Source organism: Lepus europaeus, chromosome 11, assembly GCF_033115175.1.
Source record: "Lepus europaeus isolate LE1 chromosome 11, mLepTim1.pri, whole genome shotgun sequence".
Lineage (NCBI taxonomy): Eukaryota > Metazoa > Chordata > Mammalia > Lagomorpha > Leporidae > Lepus > Lepus europaeus.
Genome location: NC_084837.1, coordinates 42,791,018 through 42,813,138, shown reverse-complemented (window position 1 = coordinate 42,813,138; position 22,121 = coordinate 42,791,018). Strand labels below are relative to the sequence as shown.

The window sequence follows — 22,121 nt, the reverse complement described above, 5'->3', positions numbered from 1 at the left end:
GGCCCAAGACCTTGGGCCCTGCACCCGCATGGGAGACCAGGAGAAGCACCTAGCTCCTGTCTTCTGATCAGCGGCTATTGGGGGTGAACCAACGGCAAAAAGGAAGACCTTTCTCTCTGTCTCTCTCTCTCTCACTGTCCACTCTGCCTGTCAAAAAAATAAAATAATAAAAAAAAGAGGAGCTCATCCAACTTCCTTATTTTACAGGTGGGAAAATTGGGGTTCAGAAAGACAGAAGATCTTTTCTTCTTATGTGTTCCAGCAGTTACTGCAGAGCTTGGCCTTCTCATCTGAGGTTGTTATTTCCAACACATTAGTCCTGAGCCCTGAGATGGCTGACTTTGGCTGTAGCCCTTTGACTGCAGGCCAAGCATCTTCTGCAGTCTGAACTAATAGTGTCCCACAGGTACAATTCTTCAAATGTCTGTAGATGCCACCAGGATTAACAAAATCCACTTATTTTTTAAAAGAAGAAATTCATGGTGGCTTTTTTTTTGGTAATTTTGTCCTCTGTATTTTATCATAATATAAAATATCACATAGAAACCTTTGGAATGTTTTTTAATTAATTAATTTATTTGAAAGGCAGAGTTACAGAGAGGCAGAGGCAGAGACAGAGGTCTTCCATCTGCTGGTTTACTCCTCAAATGGCAAAAATGGCTGAAGCTGGGCTGATCCAAAGCCAGGAGCCAGGAGCTTCCTCTGGGTCTCCCATGTGGGAGTAGGGGCCCAAGCACTTGGACCATCTTCTGGTGCTCTCCCAGGTGCATCAGCAGGGAGCTGGATCAGAAGTGGAGCAGCTAGGACTCTAAGTGATGCCCATATGGGATTCCAGCACTGCAGATGGTGGGTCAACCTTCCATACCACAATGCTGGCCCTATGAAATGTTTTGAAATGACTGAAAATTTGGGGAATTATGGAATATATCTCTTCTGTTAAAATTTTGCATGATTCAAAATGTCACAAATATTGGAAAGGGATAATGATATAATCCCTCATTTCATTTACTGTTGTTATTATTATTAATATGGGAACAAAGGTCTAGTAATATTGATTCAAAGAGGAGTCTGAGACCAAGGACTCAGATATATAATGCAGTGAAACAATATCACATGACTGCCAGTGGAGCATTATGTACCAGGTGTTCATACCAAGTGAAAGGTAATCTCCTTGTTTTGTAAGCCTGAGACATTTGATTTTAATGGCATTTTTCACTCGACAAGGGAAGTCTCATAGGAATATCCACCGAGTATTTCATCCTGGTTTACCAGCAGCACAGCTGATTCTCTCTAATTTTAAACCTGTCTAAAGAAGCCTGCAAAACCCGATGGAATCTAATTTTTAAAATCGGCACTGTCAGGACATTCTTCCTTGTTTTTAACCTTATGGCAGGGTAAGCTCATTTCCTTCTGTTCATTCTTCACTGCATCCTTCATAGGCTTAAAAATAGTTTTCTTTTTCTCAAGCAAAATAATCCAAGTTACTTCAGCTCTTATGGTGCATATTTCCCATACATTAGTGCACTCAGAAGTATTTATATTAGATTGTGCTCAGTGAAGAGACAGCGGGCAGCACATCACTTGAACAAAACATCTGCCATGAGTCTGCACAAAGGCGCGATTTGAAAAAACATGAGGCTTTCCCTCAGAAATCTTGATGGGGGACCCTGAATACATTCCTTATTCCATTCAACAAACCAACTGGCCATTCATAGTCAAAATGTTCTGATGTTCTCGGTCTTTCCTCTGCTATTGTTTTCTGTGGGTTCCCTGCTCACCTTGATGGATGTGTTTCATCCTCATTAAATTTCATTAGTTTTACACAGCACATCAAAATGACTGACCCCCATCCGTGGGGAGTTACCATTAGCTATATTTCTCAGGAAACAAGAGGCCACAGGAGAAATGAACAACCGGAATAGAGCCACAGTTTTCCTCTAGGCCTGTTTCCATAGCAGAATCTGTCCCTCAGTTTCTATGCAGTACATTTTTGCATTTGAAATAAAAACTAAGATTTTTAGATTTCCACTCCCTGGAAAAACCTAGACTTTTAAAATTAATTTGAGATATAACATACATTGCTAAGGAATTATGAATATTAATTGTATTGAATCAACTAATATATGTACAAATGTTGATATTTTTAATTCTGGAATTTGCTGAATTTATTTAAAGCATGGATATTCTAAGAGTTTATATTATTTTTATTTTCTCTACCATTATGACTACTGCTACTACCACTAATATCACCAAGAGGACATGCTGTGTAAAAATTCCGTGTTTTGCTTGTTTTGAAACACCTCCCTTCATCACTTTTCTTGGAATGTCCTGCAAAAGGCTTATTATACTGAAGGAAATAGAAACAGTATATGAAGGAGGGACTGATTTTATAAAATGGAATTTGTGGAATGCTCTTATTTTGGATGAGTTACAGACTTCCAAATTCCACAGAAACCCAAATAAAAACAGTTATATGCCAGTTAAAACAAGACTTCTCTTGGTCTCAGAATGGCCTCTGTGTCATTTGGTGGCATGGCACTAACTTAAAGACCGCACATACAAAAATAAATAAATAAATAAAAGAACCCACAAGTCTGACAATAGAAGGAAAAAACAACAGTCGATTTAAAGTGTCCTTAATAGTCAGAATGTGAGTCTTGAAAGCGCCCTCATCACAAAAGTGATTTGAACAAATAGTTGGTTAGTTTGATAAAGGAGAAATTATTATGGACTCAAATTTGTCACTTTCCAAAAGACTCTGTCTTTAAAAGCAAGCCTGTTGTGTTTAAAATGAGAAATTTAAGGCCGGCGCCGTGGCTTAACAGGCTAATCCTCCGCCTTGCGGCGCCGGCACACCGGGTTCTAGTCCCGGTTGGGGCGCCGGATTCTATCCTGGTTGCCCCTCTTCCAGGCCAGCTCTCTGCTATGGCCCGGGAGTGCAGTGGAGGATGGCCCAAGTGCTTGGGCCCTGCACCCACATGGGAGACCAGGAGAAGCACCTGGCTCATGGCTTCGGATCAGCAAGATGCGCTGTCCGCAGCGGCCATTGGAGGGTGAACCAGCGGCAAAAAGGAAGACCTTTCTCTCTGTCTCTCTCTCTCACTATCCACTCTGCCTGTCAAAAAAAAAAAAAAAAAGAGAAATTTAAATGATGAAGGTATTATTAGTGTAATAAAAATTGAACTTTATTTGCTCTTCACTAAAAGATATAATCTACAGATCTGCTGCTCAGCTAAGACTCAGCCCTAGGTAATGAAAATGAAGTTGTGGCAGGCAGGAGTCCTGCCTTTCTGCCATGTGCACCTGGGTTGAGTACAGTGTTTGGCGCAGTGAGTGCAAACTGACAGTTGTTGAATGAGAGAATGTCTCAATGTAGAACTCTAAAGAACAAGTCTAAGAGTCAAAACTCATGTTGAATGTTTTGAATGAGAAGTTATAACCAATGTGTGAAACATGAAAAATATCCCTTTTTAAATTTTAAGAAAGAATAAAGATATATAAGTGCTAGGGATTGGACAGTACTTGGATCCCCAGGCTCATACAGATGTTTAAACCCTGAAGGTTTACGTTAATCGCTGATGGATTGACGGTGGAGGCTTGATCTGATTATGGTCTCTGAGAGGTATGCCAGATGGGACGTCTTCATGTGTTTTGAGGCTGGCCCTAAGGAGGTGGTTCTGCAGAAAGGCTTTGTTATATAAGCTGAGTCTCTCTGCTTCCTGGCTCACCATGTGATCATTCCTCTGCATCACTTTGCCACTGCCAGTCTCTGCCAGATGCCAGACCAATGGGATTGTCTGATCACACACTATGAATCTCCAAACTGTAAGCTTAAATAAATCTTTCCTTCCCAAAAAGTACTTCTCAAGTGTTTTATTAAGGTAATGCAAAACTCACTAATACAATAAGAAAAAATATAAGATGAATATATAAGAAAGTGTGTAAAATGAATATATATTTTAGAAAATTGCTGTGAGATAATCACTGCTAACATTTTTGCATAGTTCCTTTAAGACTATTTAACTATTTGTGTACTTTATATTTATTTGTTCCATTTTGAAATCATATTGAATTTCCAAAATGTATAAAACATTTCCAAAATATATAAAACCCAAAAAAGGTCTCATGTATAAAATAATCAAGAGTAAACTAGAAATAATTACCCATAACCTGCTTACATATTATACATGTCACTTTTTTTAAGATTTATTTATTTATTTGAAAGTCAGAGTTACACAGAGAGGAGAGGCAGAAAGAGAGAGGTCTTCCATCCGATGATTCACTTCCCAATTGGCCGAAGTGGCTGGAGCTGCGCTGATCCGAAGCCAGAAGCCAGGAGCCAGGAGCTTCTTCTGGGTCTCCCACACTGGTGCAGGGGCCCAAGGTCTTGGGCCATCTTCTACTGCTTTCCCAGGCCATAGCAGAGAGCTGGATTGGAAGTGGAACAGCCAGGTCTTGAACCGGTGCCCATATGGGATGCTGGCGCTTCAGGCCAGGGCGTTAACCTGCTGCACAGTGCTGGCCCCTATATATATCTCTTTTAAACAAATAAGAGTTCTCAAAAAATTTAAACTGAAAACTAAAACAGGAGTGAGTGTTTTTGCAATGCAATTAATACAACATTTGGGATGTCTGTATCTTATAGTAGAGGGCCTGGTTTAAATCCCAGCTCTGCTTCCAATCCCAGCTTGCTGCTAATGTATTCTTTGGGAGGCTGCAGGTGATGGTTGAAGTATTTTAGGTATCTCAGGTACTTGGGTCCCTATCACCCATGTGGGAGACCTGGATTGAGTTCCCAGTTCCTGGCTTTAGCCTGGCCCAGCCTGGCTGTTGTAGGCATTTGGGGAGCGAACCAGTAGATGGAAGATTCTTAATTTCTCTTTGCCTTTCAAGAGAAATGGAAAGAAAAAAAAAAAACTAAACTAAAATTTCTATCAGTTGAGTAGAACTAGGAGTCTGAGGAGAGTTCCTGGATCTCTAGGTTGTCAGTTCCTGAAGTGTTTCTTTTTTGTTTGAAGATTTTTCATTTTCAAATGAGGACAGTTCCTTTTAGTAACTTACAGAGTATTTCTTCTCTATATTATAGGAGAGTTTGAAAGGCCCATGTTCTAAGCTGCAGGTTTACATAATGACTGATCAGGAAATCACTTTGCAAATAACTATTCCTGTGATGATATAGCTAAAAATGCTCACCTGAACGGTGGGCTGTGGCAGTTGATGACAGTGAATTGACTGGTGAGATGATTGGGGATGGTGAAGTTTTACCTGAAGGTAAATTCAAAGAATTGTCAGCACCCTGTTCCATTACAGGGCAAGCATACAGAACACTGTCAAAGCCAGAGCTCTTTTATTAGAATTAGGATGACACTTGGTATATGTACCACAGTAACATGAACCCTCAGGCCACACTGTGGATGTACACATAGTAAATCAGAAGTGAGTATCCAAACTACAGTAACCTCTTTTCTTCCTAATCCCTAAATCACTGTGGCACATGATTTCTTTGGGGCCAAGAACTTGCCTTGCACTGCAAAATATTAAAAGGCATGGCAGTATTTTGAGGTATCAAATGAAAAGATCACTTTGAACTACTCTAAAATTGTACTCTCTTGGCTTAAAAGAGCTAACTCACTTTCAAAGACACTTACTAACTGAAAATGAATTAGACACCCTTGGAGAAGAAGGTTAGTTGTAGTCATCCACTTTTGATTGATGTGCCTCAAAAGGCTCAAGGCTCATGTGATTGAGACTGAGATCCCAGTTCTAAGTGGATCAGGAAGCATGTTGCTTACTGTTTAGTAGTCCTATGCCCAGATTTTCCGATAGAATGAATGTATTGTTTCTACAACAAAATCAAAGAGGATAACTGGCATGAAGCTGTTGTGTTTCAGCAAGGAGCAATAGGGAAAGAAAATCTAAACAACCATGTATTATCTCTAAGAATGTACTACATGAGCAAGTATTTTACTCAATGACCTTGTATATTTTATGATTGTATGCAAGTTTGGAAAAAGAACTGCAAATATGCAAGGAGATGATTCTTGAGAAGTGTTTCAGGAAAAAATATTAAGGTCATCAATACATTAGCAAAAATTTTAGGGATTTGTTTTGAAAATTCAGTCCCAGAATTTAAGGTCCAGTGAAGCTCAATTCAGTTATAAAACTAACAACCCAGTTTAAACATGGGCAGATTTGAAAAGATATATTATCAAAAAAGAGGTACCAGTGGCTAAAAGCAATGAAAACATCACCTGGTTTATAGGGGAATGTAAATTCAAACCACAGTGAGATCTCACTTCACATCCACTAAAATGGCTAATAAAATAGATGAAAACAAGTTTTGACCAGATTGTGGAGAAACTAGAATACTCACACATTGCTGAAGAGAATATAAGATGATCCAGTCACTTTGGAAAATGGTTAGCATTTTCTTATAAGTTTAATATAAATTTATCATATGACCCATCAATTTTACCCGTAAGTATCTGCCTAAGAGAAGTGAAAACACTTGTTGATTCAAACATTGCATATGGTTGTTCATATCAGCATTGTCCATAATAGCCAAAAAGTGGACACAGTCTACATATCAATTAATTGGTGAATGGATAAAAAATGTAGTATGCTCATTCAATAGAATACTATTCAGCAATCAAAAGGAAAGAACTACTGAAGCTTACTAAAACATATATGAATCTCAAAAATATACTAAATTAAAGAAGCCAAATCCTTAGGAACACATATCGCATGATCTGTTTTATATGAAGTGTCTAGAATAATAGAAACAAAGTAGATTAGTGGTTGACAGAGGCTAAGAATGGAAACTTGACTAATTAAATGGGCACCAAGGAGAAAAGACATGGCCTGAATACATTGCTAACCAGAGTTATGGGGATCTAGCTTGAGCTACTAGGTGCTGTGAATTGTATTGCTTAAGAAGCAAAGTGATGAACACGTTTGGAGAGCTTAAAGAACTGTGTGCTTAGGAAGCACAAGGCAACCTTTCAGCAAAACAGTTGACCTTGTAACACAAATGGGATAGGCTTCTTCTGGGAAACCTGGAACTCCAAACCTAATGAAATAGATTTGGGGAATGGAGTTGGGATGAATATACACTTACTTTGCTTCATCAGGATGAAGTTTCCCTTTAAACATTTTTTTAATCTTTGTAGAGGGCCTGAGACAAGACCAAAAGGGAATAGATGAGGAAACTTCGGCTCAGGGAGGTCTGATGACTTCCAAAGATCACACAGTAAGTAGAACCTGAGATGAAATTCAGGTCTCCTGATGCCCCAGTTCAGTGGTCTTTGCATTATAGACTCATTTGTACATAATTTATTTATACTGTAGAAAGAGCATTTTAATCTTTTCTTTAAACTGTTAATCAACTATGCTGAGGAAGGTGTAGCTCCACAAGAGGAAAGCCCTAACTTGGAAAAGCAGCTGTCAGTCACATGGAGTGGTGGAATCCATAGGTAACCCATGTGTCAGTAAATCTAGATGAGAAACCATCCAAGTGGAGTATGTTGTTTCATAAATCTTATAGCCCAAAAGGGAAGTACTAGAGCATGTGAAAAAATCAAGTCAGCTTTATCAAGATTAGAGAAAACTTGAGAAGGCATTTGGCCTGATACTGATGGTTGAGATCCTGGTTAAGACTCCTGTGTCCTATCTGAGTCCTTGAGTTTGAGTCTTGGCTCCAGCTCCTGATTCCAGCTTTCTGCTAATATACCCCAAGAGGCAGCAGTGATACCTCAACTAATTGGGTCCTTGACACCCAAAAGGGAGACTTGGATTGAGTGTCCAGCTCCTGATTTCCACCCAGCCTAGCTGAGATCACTGTGGGTTTTGGGGGAGAGAAGCAGTAGATGGGAGTTCTTTGTGTCTCAAAAAAAAAAAAAAAAAAAAAAAAAAGATTAGGGAAAATTATCGTGTGTACCTGAAAGCTTTAGAACATAGAGTCACTATAGGACAGAATTTAAACTCTATGCCATGAGACCATCAAAACCATCTACAGTACACACAATGCTATTGAATGACAGATTTATATAATTAAAACTAAAATGAGAATCATTAAATGTAATAAAATGTTACCTTATTTAATATGGTTTGGTCTGTAGAACTTAAAAAAAAAACTGTCAAAGACAATACAATGCACTGGTGGCAATAATGTTTGCCTAGACCATTTCATTCCATTGCATCAGGGGTTACTGTAAACTGAAATAGGCAATGCCCAAGACAGCTTGTAGGATGCCCAAGAGATAACTGAGAGAGAAGAAAAGGAATATGGAAAATCAGAAAGTAAAAAAAAAAAAAAAAAAAAAAAAGCAAGTTAGAAATATCTACAGCAGAAGTTACGGTGCGGAAAAAGAAGAAAAAGGAAGAGTAGAAGACAGAGATACATGTGGTAGGCATTCAGTTGCTGCAAGACAATTTGCCTTATCCTGCTTTACACAGTCTCTCACTCCCTCTCTCTCCTTCTCTTTCCCTTTCTCCTCTCTCTCTCTTTTCAACTCCTCTATAATTTAAACTTATTTTATAAGAAATATCTTGTTCATCATAGAAAATTAGAAAATACAGAAAAACAAAAAGAATAAACATCAACTATAATCCCATTAGCTATATTAAACCTCTATTAACATGTTAGTCAATAACATTGTTATCTTGTTTTCAAATATTTTCTTTTTATAAAAATCATACTGCCTTTATTGCTTTGTAGCCTGAGTTTTTTTTTTTTTCCACATAAAATATTATGGCTGTTTCTGTATGCCAACAAATACGTATTTCCTATTATTTTAAACAAATGCCTCCATTTAAGTATAATTTTATAAGAATTCAATTTATAGCATGCATATAGCTTTGTATAAAGTTTTGGCTACATCATTTTTGCTTTGTTACCATGTTTGTAAAATCTTAGAATTCCTAACATACATGTGTTTGTGAAAAAGTAAAAAAAAATTAATTATTTTGTGTCCATCCCTAAGGGAACTAGAGGGAGAACCAATGGATGTAATATTGTCATGTCCTGGGCTGTGCTGAAGATAGGTTGGAAGCCTAGTTGGGGAAAGAAGGTGAGTGTTACTATTCCTCACTACCTAACAGGTGTGTATGAAAGAAGCTGTATGTCCATCAAGAAGACTACATAGTAATTTGAGAAATATGGAAATATTTAGAAGTATATATTCATTAAACTGGAAAACAGCCAAAGTCTCTGTGGCATTTTGGAGAAAATTCAGAAGCACAGACTTGCAAAACAAGTATTTACTGGCTATGGTAGTTTAAAATAATAGGGCAAATGAACAGAGCCTTAATTGTGAAGTGGTTAGCCGCCTTATTGTCAATTTCACAAACTCTTATGCTGCACCAGTTCTTTAGAATGTTCCCTGATGTTTCAGACTCACAATTATTTGTTGCTAGGAACTTGCATTTACCTACTAGAGAGATGTTATATGGAGAAATGCAGGTTGTACTTGAGGAAGGACATCCACCTCAACTTACACAGGCTAATTCAGCAATTTCCTTAAAAGATTTGTATTTTCCAAAGTGATTATCTCAGTTGGTATTTCAAAATACAAGCTAAAGCCTTCTGTTAGCAATAAATCCACAGAAATCCATAAAACCTAGAGAGTTTCATATTATTATCAAGCATTTATTGAGCTTTTTATTAATGATCTTCTAGTTAATGTACAGAGCCAAACATGCATTTGTGATTCCTACCTAAAGGAGTTCACGTCTAAATTTGGCCAAAGAGAATGGGAACAGGGAAATTCACAAAAAACCATGCTTAGGTGGTTAAATAGTCAAGCAGTGCAAATTCTTGTTTCCCATTGTTATGATGTAGAAATGACAGTGGTAACAATGTCAAATAGAAAACTCAAATCCTTCAGTTAGCAACCCTTGCAATTATTTTTTAGCTTTATGGGGTTAACCTTATTGGGGTTGATTAAATTCAAGCTGTGATCGTTCATAAAAACTCAATAGAGGGTCCAGATGGCCCAACAATACCTCCTTTTGTGAGAGGAAATAACTTGAAGATTTTTGTCTAATTAAAGTATTTGTGCTGGTGGGACCTGAATGAATTATGTCTTTAAAAGGAGTCTGCATCACAAATAATCTTTATAAAATACTAATTATTTAAAAATAGAGTGATGTCTTCACTGTTTCAATTATATCCTAGGATCAGGGTAGCAAGGATGTGACACCTTGAAGCTAGACTGTGATACCATCTTTGGGATTTTAGTCCCAAAATACAATTCTGGAAAATCAACAGAACAAGGCTGTGTGGAACAAAATGCCAGGAAGGTCAATACATCACCTTCCTCCTGTTCCAATCTCACACTCACAATTACCTTAACTCTTGTCAAAATATTTTCTCCCGTAACAGCCAAGACATAATTAGCACCCTTTCTTCATGTTGAAAATATCATCGGCCGCCATAAAACAAATTTGAGGAAAGCCCTTAAGTACCTCAACTTAGCAAATAGCTACTGTGGTTACTGGTATACCATGGTTTGCTTAACTATAGGAATACCACCACACTTAACCCTCCTCAATAGGCTTAAGGATATGAAACAGGGACAAAGAGAGAAGCCCTGACAGGAGATGAATACATAGGGGGTAGAAATGAATTGTGAAATGCATCAGGAAATTAAACAATAAACAGTCTTACAAGAGCTTTGACTTAGTTATTTACATATTCTCTAACTTCTTGGTGTATTTTTATCAGCAAAATCATAGTCTAACATTGTTTTCCAAAAGCATGTCTTGTGTCAGATAGGAAAAGTATTGGTCAGTTCTGTCATGAAAGGAAAGGCCCTTTATTTGGCTTTTCATATGTTCTTCGTTGATGCTGCAGAAGCTAAAATTGTTATGATCAAAGAATTCCAGCAGGGGGTGTAGCAGCTTCTATAGGGTAAGTTCTTTTGAAGCCCCATCACATCAAACGTTTGGATATGGAAGTGTTACTCATGGTAGAAGTTGGGATTATGATAACATTTTTTGTGACTGTCATCTCTTTTGATCCAAAAGAGACCATGCATATTAATACTTCATTAGGATGTGTTGAAGAACTAGAAATTTGTGGAGAAGAATATTTAAATTAAAAACCAAAAATGCCTGACTGAAATCTTATTCTGCCAATTTTTTCAAAGTAAACGAAGAACAAAGCTTCGGGTGATTTTAATTATCCAGTACAGAAGAACAAGTGCTTAATTTTTTTTTTTTATTTTAGATAAGACGAGTAGTTGATCTGAGGGCTTAGTAATACATACTTCATTTCTCTCCTATATTTGCACATGTATGTATAAAGAAGAAATTCTTTATTTTCTCAAAATTTCTCCTTTCCTGTGGGGAAGGTGGATGTTTTAAAGCTTTGTCTGTGAAGACATGGCTCCATCAATTTTATAAGATGCCATTAATCCTTTCATAGTTTCTGCTTTTTAATGCCTCGTAGCTATCTAAGCATTATTAACAGCACCAGTTTGGCCCCCAATTCTCATGTTCAGAATTTTATTGGCACAGAAAACTGTCTATTTTTTGAAATGAGCAAGTACAATGATAAAAATGCTATCTTTCTTGTACTGTGAAGCAGCTTTAGACTACTAACAAGAAGCAAGGTCCTAAATTTCCAGATTCCCTAAATAACTACAGATGATGTGAGACTAAAATTAATGTCAACTCTGAAAATTATTGTTTGAAAACCATGACTTTTTTTTTCCTTTTTTCGAGTCTTTTTTCCCTACTATAATGTCCTCTAACTGAGGATTACACCTTTTTTATGTTGTTTCCTTTAAAATCCCTGACACATCTGCATTGATTTGTGTTGATATACGTCCATGGTTATAAAACTTAATATTCTTTAGTAAGTAGTTTTTAAAGTATCTTTAAGGTGGGCACTCAATATGTACTAAGCATTTTAACCAGGTTATCACTGAATTGGCCTTGTGTAATTTTAAGGACTGTTAGTATAAATATAAAAACAGTACATTTAAATACATTAATTTTCCATCTGATATAAATGATGTGGACATCTATGGCATTAGTACCACATTTTGATGGGTCAATTTCCTTCTCTTTTTCTTATGTCCACTTCAAGTTTTCTTCAGCGACCTCTTTCATGCCTACAGTCCCTAATTTGAAGAATACCCACAGACCCAACTTAACTAAGGGAGGGGTTGGAGTAAGGCATTCTCTCTGTGAAATTCAGGAGTTAAGAGACACAAAAATAAGTTAGAAAGGTCTTTTTTGCTTTTCTGTATTAAGTTTACCTTTGAGAAATACAGAGCGTAGAGGGGTGGGGGGATGGAACAAGTGAACAGAACTTCTGCTGGAATATTGTGACAGATTTACTGACAAATATTTTCTAACAGATTTTTACCAACATGCAGTTTTTGTTTTCTTTACTGACAAATCGTCAATGTACTTCTGTTTGGCAGCAGCTGCACCATTATAACACAAAAAAAGCAACCTTGGCTAACTTCAATACCTTATGTAAAATAAGAAAGCAGTAGTTGACTTTAAGACTTAGCATATCTTAACTTTACTGATGATAAACTGTTTTCAATGCAGGAAATAAATCTTTCGCCTACTATAAATTCTCAGATTCCTTCTTTCTTTTAGACTTTACCAAGAATTGGGGACAGATTTGTGGTTTTGATCATTCTTTTATCTGCTGGCAACTATTTTAAGACCTCGGTGTAAGAGATTCCGATGACCTTGGGAAAGTCACAAGACTTCGGATTCTTCAACGGTAAAAGGCAGTGGTTTTTACCGTCCTTTTTCATTCTACCACTCAGTGTCAATGCCCAGTTGAAAAAAAAATACTCCGAAAGCCCCGTGTACCCCCAAACTCGTGAAATTTCTAGAAGTCTCGAGAAATATTTAAGGCAGTACCATAAAAAGCCAGGTGGCCGACAGTTCCTAAAGTTGGGCTGGTAGTGGTGTGTGAACAGGGTCTTTTGGGCCCCCTAAAGCCCGCCCCAAGTCTCGCCGCCTCCCTCAACTTCCATCAGGGCAGACTGAACCCGGGGCCTGCGTCCCCGTGCCGAGTCGACGGAGAAAAGGGCTCCTCCTCTTGCTCCCGTGGAGTTCTGGCTTCGGGGTGACGGTGGCCCCGGGTCCTGGGCGGGTGCTGTCCGTAGCTGGCGAGCGATCGCAGGCAGGGAGCTGGCGGCACACGCAGGAGCTGTCCCGCGAGCAGGTCCCCGCGGGCGGGCTCGGGCGCCTCTTTTCCTCCTGTGCATTCGTTACTGCTCAGAGACCACAGGGGGATCGATCGAGAAGCAGGCAGTGCCCCTGCCACGTTCTGCAGCGGCTAACACTGTATCAGGTTCCCTTGCAGTACTGTGGCTGGCGCTGAGTTACGGCCAGAAACCGGAACAGAAGGGAAGGGGAGAAAGCGGAGCAGTGTGTGCAGCTCCTAAAGCGTGGAGGATGGGACGGAGGAGGAGCGGAGCGCGGAGAAAGGGGAAAGCTGAGGAAAAATACTCACGCCAATGGGTAAAAGGGAAAAGGTGAGAAGGAATGGAGTACCAGAAGGAACCAATGGGTGGGAGAGGCGGAGGAAGAAGGGGGAGGGGCAGAAGCCAATGGGGGAGCGCGGACGCGAGCGAGGACGCGGGTCCGCGCGCTCGCTCCCCTCCCTCCGGCTCGGTCGCTCGTGCCTTCCCCGGCTCCCGGGAGACGGGGGCAGGGGCGGGGCCGAGCCGGGCGCGCGGCGCGGGAGGCGTTGCGAGGTGAGGGCGGCGGGGGCGGGGGAATTGTGGGACGGGGAGGCGCGTGCGCGTGCGCGTGCGCGCGCGGACGCGCGTTCCCCCGTCCCGGCTGTGCCGCCGCTCCGCCCCCGGCCGGGTGTGTGGCTGCGCGCGCGCGCGGGCGCGCGTGCGTTCCGGCGGTGCGCGCCGGGAGAGATGCTGAGGTAAAGTTCGGGAGAGAGGGAGAGAGATCCGTCAGCGCGAGGGAGCCCGAGTGGCCGCCATTACTGAGCTCGGCGCGGCGGCGGGCGCAGGGGAAGGGGGGAGGGACGGGGCCGCCGCTGGTGGCGGGGAGGGAGGGAGGGTGGGTTCCCAGGCAGCGGGAGCCGTAGGGCTTAGGGTTTCGGGGCGTGTGTGCCGGGGAGGGCGGGGGGAGGTGGCTGAAGGGACGCGGCGCTCGGTGAGCGCGCCGGGGAAGAGAGGCTAGCAGAGTGGAGGAGGAGGCGGCGGCGGCGGGAGCGCTCCCCAGGAATGTCGCTGCCGCCGCCACCGCCGGGGCCGCTGCCGTTGAGGAGGCGCCGGAGGAGACCGACGTTGTTAGGTAGGACCCTGCGACCCCCCCCTCCCCTCTCCTTCAGGCCTGCGCTCCCCGCCAGGGACCCTCCCGCCGCCGGCTGCCCCGCTCGGTCGCCGCCGCCGGTTGTAACCAGTTAGAGGCGCTGGGGCCCCCACGGCCGCGGAGGGGAGCCCGGCGCCGCGCTCTGTCCTCCGCAGGCCGGGCGGGGAGCGGCTGCCGCGGCGGGGAGACGGTCGGCGTGAAGGGCAGAGAGGCCGGGGGAGGGGGCGCTTTCTCCACAGGTGACGGGGGCCCGGGGGTTGGCGGAGGCCTGGTGGGGGCCGGCGATGCGCTCTCTCGCCCGCCGCCCTCGCTTGCCCTGGGCTCGGCGGGTTACGTGGGGAAGGGAAGGTGGCGGGGTGTGTTGGCTGGGTGGCTGCTGCTAACGAGTTCCACCTGGAAGGGGGCGGCGGGGTGGGCGCAGATGGGCGGAAGCGCAGTCTCGGTGGCAAACTTAACACGCCTTTCGGGGAGAGGGGGGCCCTTTCACTTTTCCCTTATCTCCACGGCTCCTCCCTGGCTTCCCTTCACCCGCGTTCCAGCTGCTGCGAAAGCTTGGGCTGGGGTGTGAGAAGTTGCGCTGCGCAACGCGCGCGCGCACAGACACATACACACTCACATACACACACACACAGTGCTGTCGGTTGGACTGCCGCTGGGTTGAGGCTTGGAGGCTGGAGTTTTTCGCTAGAATCACCTCCAGGTCTCCCTGGGCTTCCACGGAAGAAAAAGTATCGGGGTGGGGGTGGGGAAGGGCGCGGGCGCGCGCGTGCACTCACGCACCCAGACACACACTCGCCGCCTCCTCGCGCCCTGCTCCACGGCGGCGCGAGACCCGCGTCCGGGCGTGCGGCCCCGGGGAGCCGAGGCGGAAAGGTGCTGCAAAGTAGGGACGAACGAGTAGTCCAATTTCCCAGAAAGTTGTAGGAGAGACGCTTCTGCCCTGACCGCAGTTTGGACCAAATGTTTACTAAATGGCGTTTTAAATGTTCTAAATCTAGACCAACAAATATATTGGATTAAAAATGTGCCAGTGCGCGCGTTTTTGAGTTTAAATTCCCACCGAGAATTTGCCTTTTCTTTTGTGGTGGGTAGGAAATAATAATGACTTCTCAAAAAACGTTCGCGTGTGAAGCAGTGAAATGTGCTGCTGTATTTGCTAGTCATTGCTTGTGCTGCCTTCTACAGGTGTGGGGCAGCGCGGGGGGGGGGGGGGGCGGGCGGTGCCGGTTCTACTTAAATCCAGGACCAGTATTCGTTTAGAACAGAATGCTGGGGGATAGTTATCTTGGCGGTTCACTTTATGGAAGGTTTCTCTACATCTCCACATAAGAGGGTTCTTCTGCCAACAATTTCTTTTAGATGCAGGATACAGCAGTAAAATGTGGAGATGTTTTAGTGTCAATTCCACTTTATTTGTACTGTAATATTGGTAAATGGGCCTTAGTAATTTTAGGTCTACATATTCAACGTTTGTGTAACCAGTCAGTTTCCAGAACAAGTTTTCATTCCATTTAAAATTTCTCATTTTTCTCTCTCATGTATTCTGTCATTAACCCAAATTCCTTGTATCTGTGGTGCATACAGTAGAGGAAGAGTGTGGCTAAGTATGGGTCATCAGAAACTTGGAAAGACATTAAAGTACTTTATGGACTGAACATGCCAAGCTGAAAGGCTAGGTATCCCTAGCCTTAACTTTGAAGAAACAGGAGTATTGAGCTGATTGCCTTGAAGCAAAATAAGTCAGACAACAGGGATGATTAGATAACAGTCGACTTGATTGTCACATGTAGGCTACAGTTTTTTTAATCCCAGGTCAGCATTTCTTTGACCTTTCTTTGTACATTAATTATTAAGAACATTAAGGAGTAAGGTGGGTTACAGCTTTAAGAACTGTCACACAATTCTGTTAGATTTTTGTTTGTAATGCCCCTCCCCATTTAAATGAATTTAGCAATTTTTTAAATGTTGCAAAATTAACATCTTAATTGTGTCATGATTTACTTTAAATGTTTTGAAAACTGTCTTCCCTCTTTGTTTAAAGGCAGATTTCATACACTTAATCTTTTGGAGAAAATGAGTTATATTTGACCTTGAAAATTAAAAATTTTTAAAGGAATTCTTGTATTCCTTTGGATTTGAAGTTACTGTACAGCTTACAGTGAGTTTTGTAACTTTTAATTCAATAGAAAGTTAAGTCTCATGAGAACTGTGCTAAACTTTTTCAGTATTAGCAGAATGTAAGTGTTGCCATCTATTCATTTCTGGAATATGAAATGCTATAATGGAGATTTTCTTGATAGCTATAGAATAAGTGTCACAACTTTAATTTCTATAGGTGCTATTTTAAAACTGCCTTGGGCCTTCAGATCCATAAAGTTTTTTTTTGTACACCAAGAAAGTGTGCAGATGATATAATTGACTCATTCTGTTTGGGTAATGTCCGCACGTTAATAACATACATTTAAAATATATCAGGGAAATTTGATTTCTAAAAGAACTATAAAGAAAATTTTCGATAAAGGATCCATCATTTGGTAAGTTAAATAATTAAGATTTTATTTAAGTTCAGGCTTTTTGTTGATTTCATCAGACTGGGAAAAGCTGTATTAGAGATTACAAAAAATCAGTGCTTACAGTTCTTTAGTGTGAAGTTTTTCAAACTGCTACTTGAAGCCCTGTAGGTTTTCTTCTTTAGATGCTTTGAACCTTTCTCTCAAAATCCAGTGTCCCAAACCAAGGGCAGCTTCAATTTTTGTATGTTAAAAGTATTTCAACTTTTAAAAGGAAGTTTTATATTTATTTGCATTGCCAGTTTTTAGACTTATGATTTGTTATTTATTAAAACTTAGTTTGTCATTCATTAATTCAGATTGCCTCTATTTAACACTTAATATGTACCTGGCCCTGGGAATATCAAGATAAACAAGAGTATAGCTCAAACTTTAGTTGGAGGGATAGTTAACTGTGAAGGAATAATTAGATAAAAGTACTAAAAAGTGCAGAGAACAACTGTTTCTATCAGGGCTTCTTTGAGAATCCTTCACAGAAGAAACATTTTTAGGTTTCAACCAAGAGACAAACGGGGACGGCCTCCCCCTTGCTCCCCAAGTCTACAGTGCCTGAGATTTGCAGTGAATGAAACACATTGTTGGCCTTTGTTCATATCTGGGGTTTTACTCTTTAGAATTAGAACTGTTACTTGGGAAAAACTTCTGCTAACTTGTCATTTGATGGTTAAAATATGACTACAGAGTGTTACTTGGTTATACTCTCAAGCTGGTCATCTCAAAGAGCTAATGGCATAAAACATATTTTCGTTTCTCTAGCTTCAGATTAGAATTAGCCTGTTTTATTATCCCTGTCCAAAATTTTATTGAGCAGCTAGGCAGTGAGTGATACAAGCAAATATAAAATTTTGTTCACTTGAGAAGAAATCATAACTTTGGTACAAAGAAAAGAGCATAACAATTTAGAAATAATTAAATGCCAGTTCAGGACAGAATAGATGGCTATAAGCAGGGCATTACATGTTGATGTAAAAATTGTTATAAAGGAGATACTGCTTGGAAGTAGCATTAAGATTGGTTAGGGAGTACATTTGGGTAAGTTAATGATTGGGCTTAAAACACAGGGAAATGTAGGACAAGATTGGCAGGTGAAGATAAAATATAAGGTGGAAATGTAAGAGCCTCAGTTTATACATTACTAGCCAAATTCAAAGATTTGGGGAAGTATTAATGCAAAGCTGATGGGAGGGGTGATGGAGAAATACATGTATTGACATAACTATTATAGTTACTGTTTGATATTTTATTTTTTTTAAAAGGATTTATTTCATTTATTTGAAAGGCAGAGTTAGGGGGAAGGAGATACAGGTAGAGAGATGTTCCACCGAGTCACTCGCAAAATGGAAGCAACAACTGGAACTGGGTCAGGCTGAAGCCAAGAGCCAGGAGCTTCATCCAGGTCTCCCACATGGGTCCAGGGTCCCAAGTACTTGGCCCATCTTCCTCTGTCCCAGTTCATTAGCAGGAAGCTGGATTGGAAGTGGAGCGGCTCGAATCTCGAACTGGTGACCATATGGGATGCTGGCATTGCAGGCAGGTGGTTTAACCTATGTCATAACATAGGCCCCCTCCAGGAAGTTTTTTGAAGGCCCTTTATACATATAATGCTTCTGAGTAGCTTTAGTGATACATATTTTGTAATTGTTCATGGCCAGAGTATATCTTTGATTTTTAGTTTTAAGAGAAACTAGAAGTAAAAAAAATATATATACTGAGGAAGGAAATTATAATGCTTCTGAACCAAGGTACTGATTCTTGTTTGATTGGTTCCCTATTTAGAGAACTAGTAGAAAATTAACATTCCAATGTGTGGCTAGGGAATTGAAAGATACAAATTTCTCCTCTTTATTTGTGGAGTATGTAACTCTTGAGATGTTTGTTTATAAAATCAGAGTATTAGGTGCTCTCAAATTTTGCAGTTTATGATCTTGAACTTTATATTTTTAATCTTGACCTTGCTTCATTTCTGTACTAAAATTTCATTTGTCTGTGGAAATAAGGATGAAAACTCGGATGGCGCCACCATCTTTCGCCAAATCAGAGTTTTTTTTTTTTTTTTTTTTTTTTTTATTAAACACTGACTCATTTATCTTTTCTTGATTATGTTTAGTAGGCAGTCATCAAGCTATCTTTCTCTGAGATTTGTCTTTTCAATTCTATGGTGCTAGCTCGGGTGCTTCAAGCCTTGGTATTTTTCCATTTGTTGGGCTTTTTGCCCCACCAACTCCGATATCGTGTTCTACTTAGCAGACTAACCTGTAATGGCTCCTTGTTGCTTATTATAAGATCTAACTTCACTGTTTGCCCTTGAAGACCAATACTTATATTTTACATCTTCAGCCTTATTTCTCTACCTTCCAGCATGGCTAATGTACTTAGTCGTACCCCTGTAATCACACACCTGGAATAATTTATCTTTAGAATCTAAATCCATGTGTTTTTCTTTCAGGATTCACACAAATATAATCTCTTCACTGATATCATTAATCTATTTCAAGGGTCTGCAAATTTTGGCTTCTAGGCTAAATCTAACTTTTCTTTTCAATGGTTGAAGAAAAAAATGAAAAGCATACTATTTTGTCATATGTAAAAATTATATGAAATTCTGGTTTCCATGTCTCTAAAGTTTGACACAACCAGTCATTCATGTTAGTGTCCATGTCTGCTTTTGCACTGACAGTGTAGTTGAATAATATGACAGATAGTATACAGCATGCAAAGCCTAAAATGTTTACCACCTGGCCGTTTAAAGAAAACTGCAGTACCCTAAGGTATTTCAGCTTGTATATATCTTTTAATTCTTTGAATTGCTATTGCTTTTATCAGTTCCATGATACAGCAAATTGCTTTATCCCCTCAGCTTTGGTACTACAAAGCTTCTTATGCAGAAAATGCTTTTCAGTTATTTTTGCCCATTTTTTTTAAAGTACATGTTTCCATGTAATTCCCCTTCCTGAGATTCTTATCTGATATCCTAATGTTCCCATCACCAAATGTTCCCATCTTTTCAAATTTGCCTTACCTGGTGTTTGTGTAATGAAAATGATTATTCCTTTCTAGCATTACAGTATGAACCCCAGATCATGTTCCCCTCCCTTAGTTGTCCAGAGCCAGGAGATTGGGGAGTACGAGGTAGGTGGGGTGTTGGAGGGATCAAGTCAGGGGAAAGGGAAGGTTTCAGATCTAGGAAGGGAACTGAACATTTTTGTAGCTCTGGCTTAGTGCTCTTGCCTATACATACCTTTGTACCTTTAAAACTTCTGACGTAAGGCTAATAAGCAGATAGTAGTTAAGTACAGTAAATACATATGGGTTGTTTAGGTAAGTTGATATAAATGAGATGACCTTTGGTTCTTCAGTTTTCACCACAGAATAAGGAAATGGACAAGGAAGAGTTTGGCGTAAGTTTCACACCAAGGTGTTGGGCACATGTTATTAGGAGGGTGTATATTCAATGACAGGGTTGCAGTTATGCTGTTTGGGAAATAGTTTTGGTCATTGGTTTTCAAATACTTTCAGCAATGAAACTTTTCAAACAATATCCAAAGCTAAAAATAGGTAAAAGAATTGCCCTTGATGATTAGGGATTAGGAAGGGGGGAACTCCAGAGTTCTACTTACTTGAACCCCCGCTAGAGAAGTACTTGAATAAAATCTTCAGTCACTGATTATAAACCTGTAATGTGTCTTTCTGAAACGCTGAAGCTTCTAAAATTTTTACGATAGAATGTTTTTATTTTTTTATGATCTGTATTTTATTGTTTTTTAAATTTTATTTAAATATAGAAATTTCATGTATGAATGTTTTTACTCTGTTTTAATATATAGAGTGTATCAGTATTTTGGGGTTAATGCTGTAGGAGAATGGAAGTGAGTCTTAACCTTTAAAAAAGTTATTGAGAAGCAGGATAGATCAATAGAACTCCCATCAGCTGCTTCACTATCCAAATGCTCACAGTGATTGGGCGTGAGTCGGGGCCAGAGCTGGGAGCTGGGAACTCAATCCAGGTCTCCCATATGGGTGATAGGAGCCCAACTTAATTGAGCTATCATATGCTACCTCCTAGGATCTGTGCTGTCAGGAAGCTGGAATTGAGAATGAAAGCTAGATACAGATACTGAACCCACCTACTCTGTTATGGGATGTAGCTATCTTAACTGCTAGGCCAAATGCCCATTCCTTTGATTCTTAATGGCTAATTAATATCTAAAATTACATTGGGTTTGGATAAGTGTACTGTGTGTATATTTAAGAAATAGTAGGGGCCTGCGCTGTGGTGCAGTGGGTTAACACCCTGGCCTGAAGCGCCAGCATCCCATATGGGTGCCAGTTCTAGTCCCAGCTGCTCCTCTTCCAATCCAGCTCTGTGCTATGGCCTGGGATAGCAGTAGAAGAGGGCCCATGTCCTTGGGCCCCTGCACCCACGTGGGAGACCCGGAAGGAGCTCCTGGCTTTGGAATGGCGCAGCTCTAGCTGTTTTGGCCATCTGGGGAGTGAACCAGCAGATGGAAGACCTCTCTCTCTGTCTCTACCTCTCTCTGTAACTCTTTCAAATAAATAAAATAAATCTTAAAAAAATACTAATAAAGTTGTGACAGTTGTGATAAGGATTAGGTTTTAGTTGAAAATTCTACAATATTCAGATCTTTGATACAATATGCTATTTTCCTGTTATCCAATGTTAGTCTCTTCAAGTAGGAGATAATACGGTCTTCTAATTACTCTTAGTTTTCAGAATAGATGTTTATTTAATATAGTATTTCATTATGTAGTTCTAGTGTTTGTACTGTGTAAAGTAAAAATTTCCCAAGATAATCACTAGATAAGTTTATGTTGATGCACTGGCTGACGTACATCTACATATTTTCCTTTTCTATTGAGAAAGAACAGATCTTGTATTCTGTTGTGTTTTCAAATTTTGCTTAATGCTAAACTATGGAATTACTGTGTTGTTTAAACAAATTGGTTTTCCTTTTTATCACTGAGTGTAACTTTGCCATCCAAATAGTATACTGTTTTTTTGCAAATATCTGTAAAGTAGTCCAATTGTTTTTTTACACGTTAAACAGTGTTAAACTTGATGCTGATTTCAAATATTCAATTTTACCATATGAACATTTAAAAAAAATTTTTACTTGAAGTGTTAGAATTGGATGGGACTGCCCCATTTAGGTTACTTATTGTTACTGTGTGGTGTTGCTGCCAGATAAGCATTTGTAAGTCACAAATTTTATTATCATTTTTCAT

General features: G+C 40.4%; 1 protein-coding gene across 3 annotated transcripts in view; it reads left to right on the top strand.

Annotated features, from left to right (window-relative positions):
* Positions 1–13,853: 13,853 nt before the first annotated feature.
* The window catches only part of ARHGAP5 (Rho GTPase activating protein 5), an 88,637-nt gene continuing 80,369 nt past the window's right edge, over positions 13,854–22,121 (top strand). Inside the window, exon 1 of one of the 3 annotated variants that reach the window (XM_062205297.1) lies at positions 13,854–13,912. The gene's annotated coding sequence lies outside the window, so the exon portion shown is untranslated. Of the gene's footprint in view, positions 13,913–14,157; positions 14,290–22,121 lie in introns of those variants that run through there. The other 2 variants (XM_062205298.1, XM_062205296.1) reach the window with 2 other exon arrangements.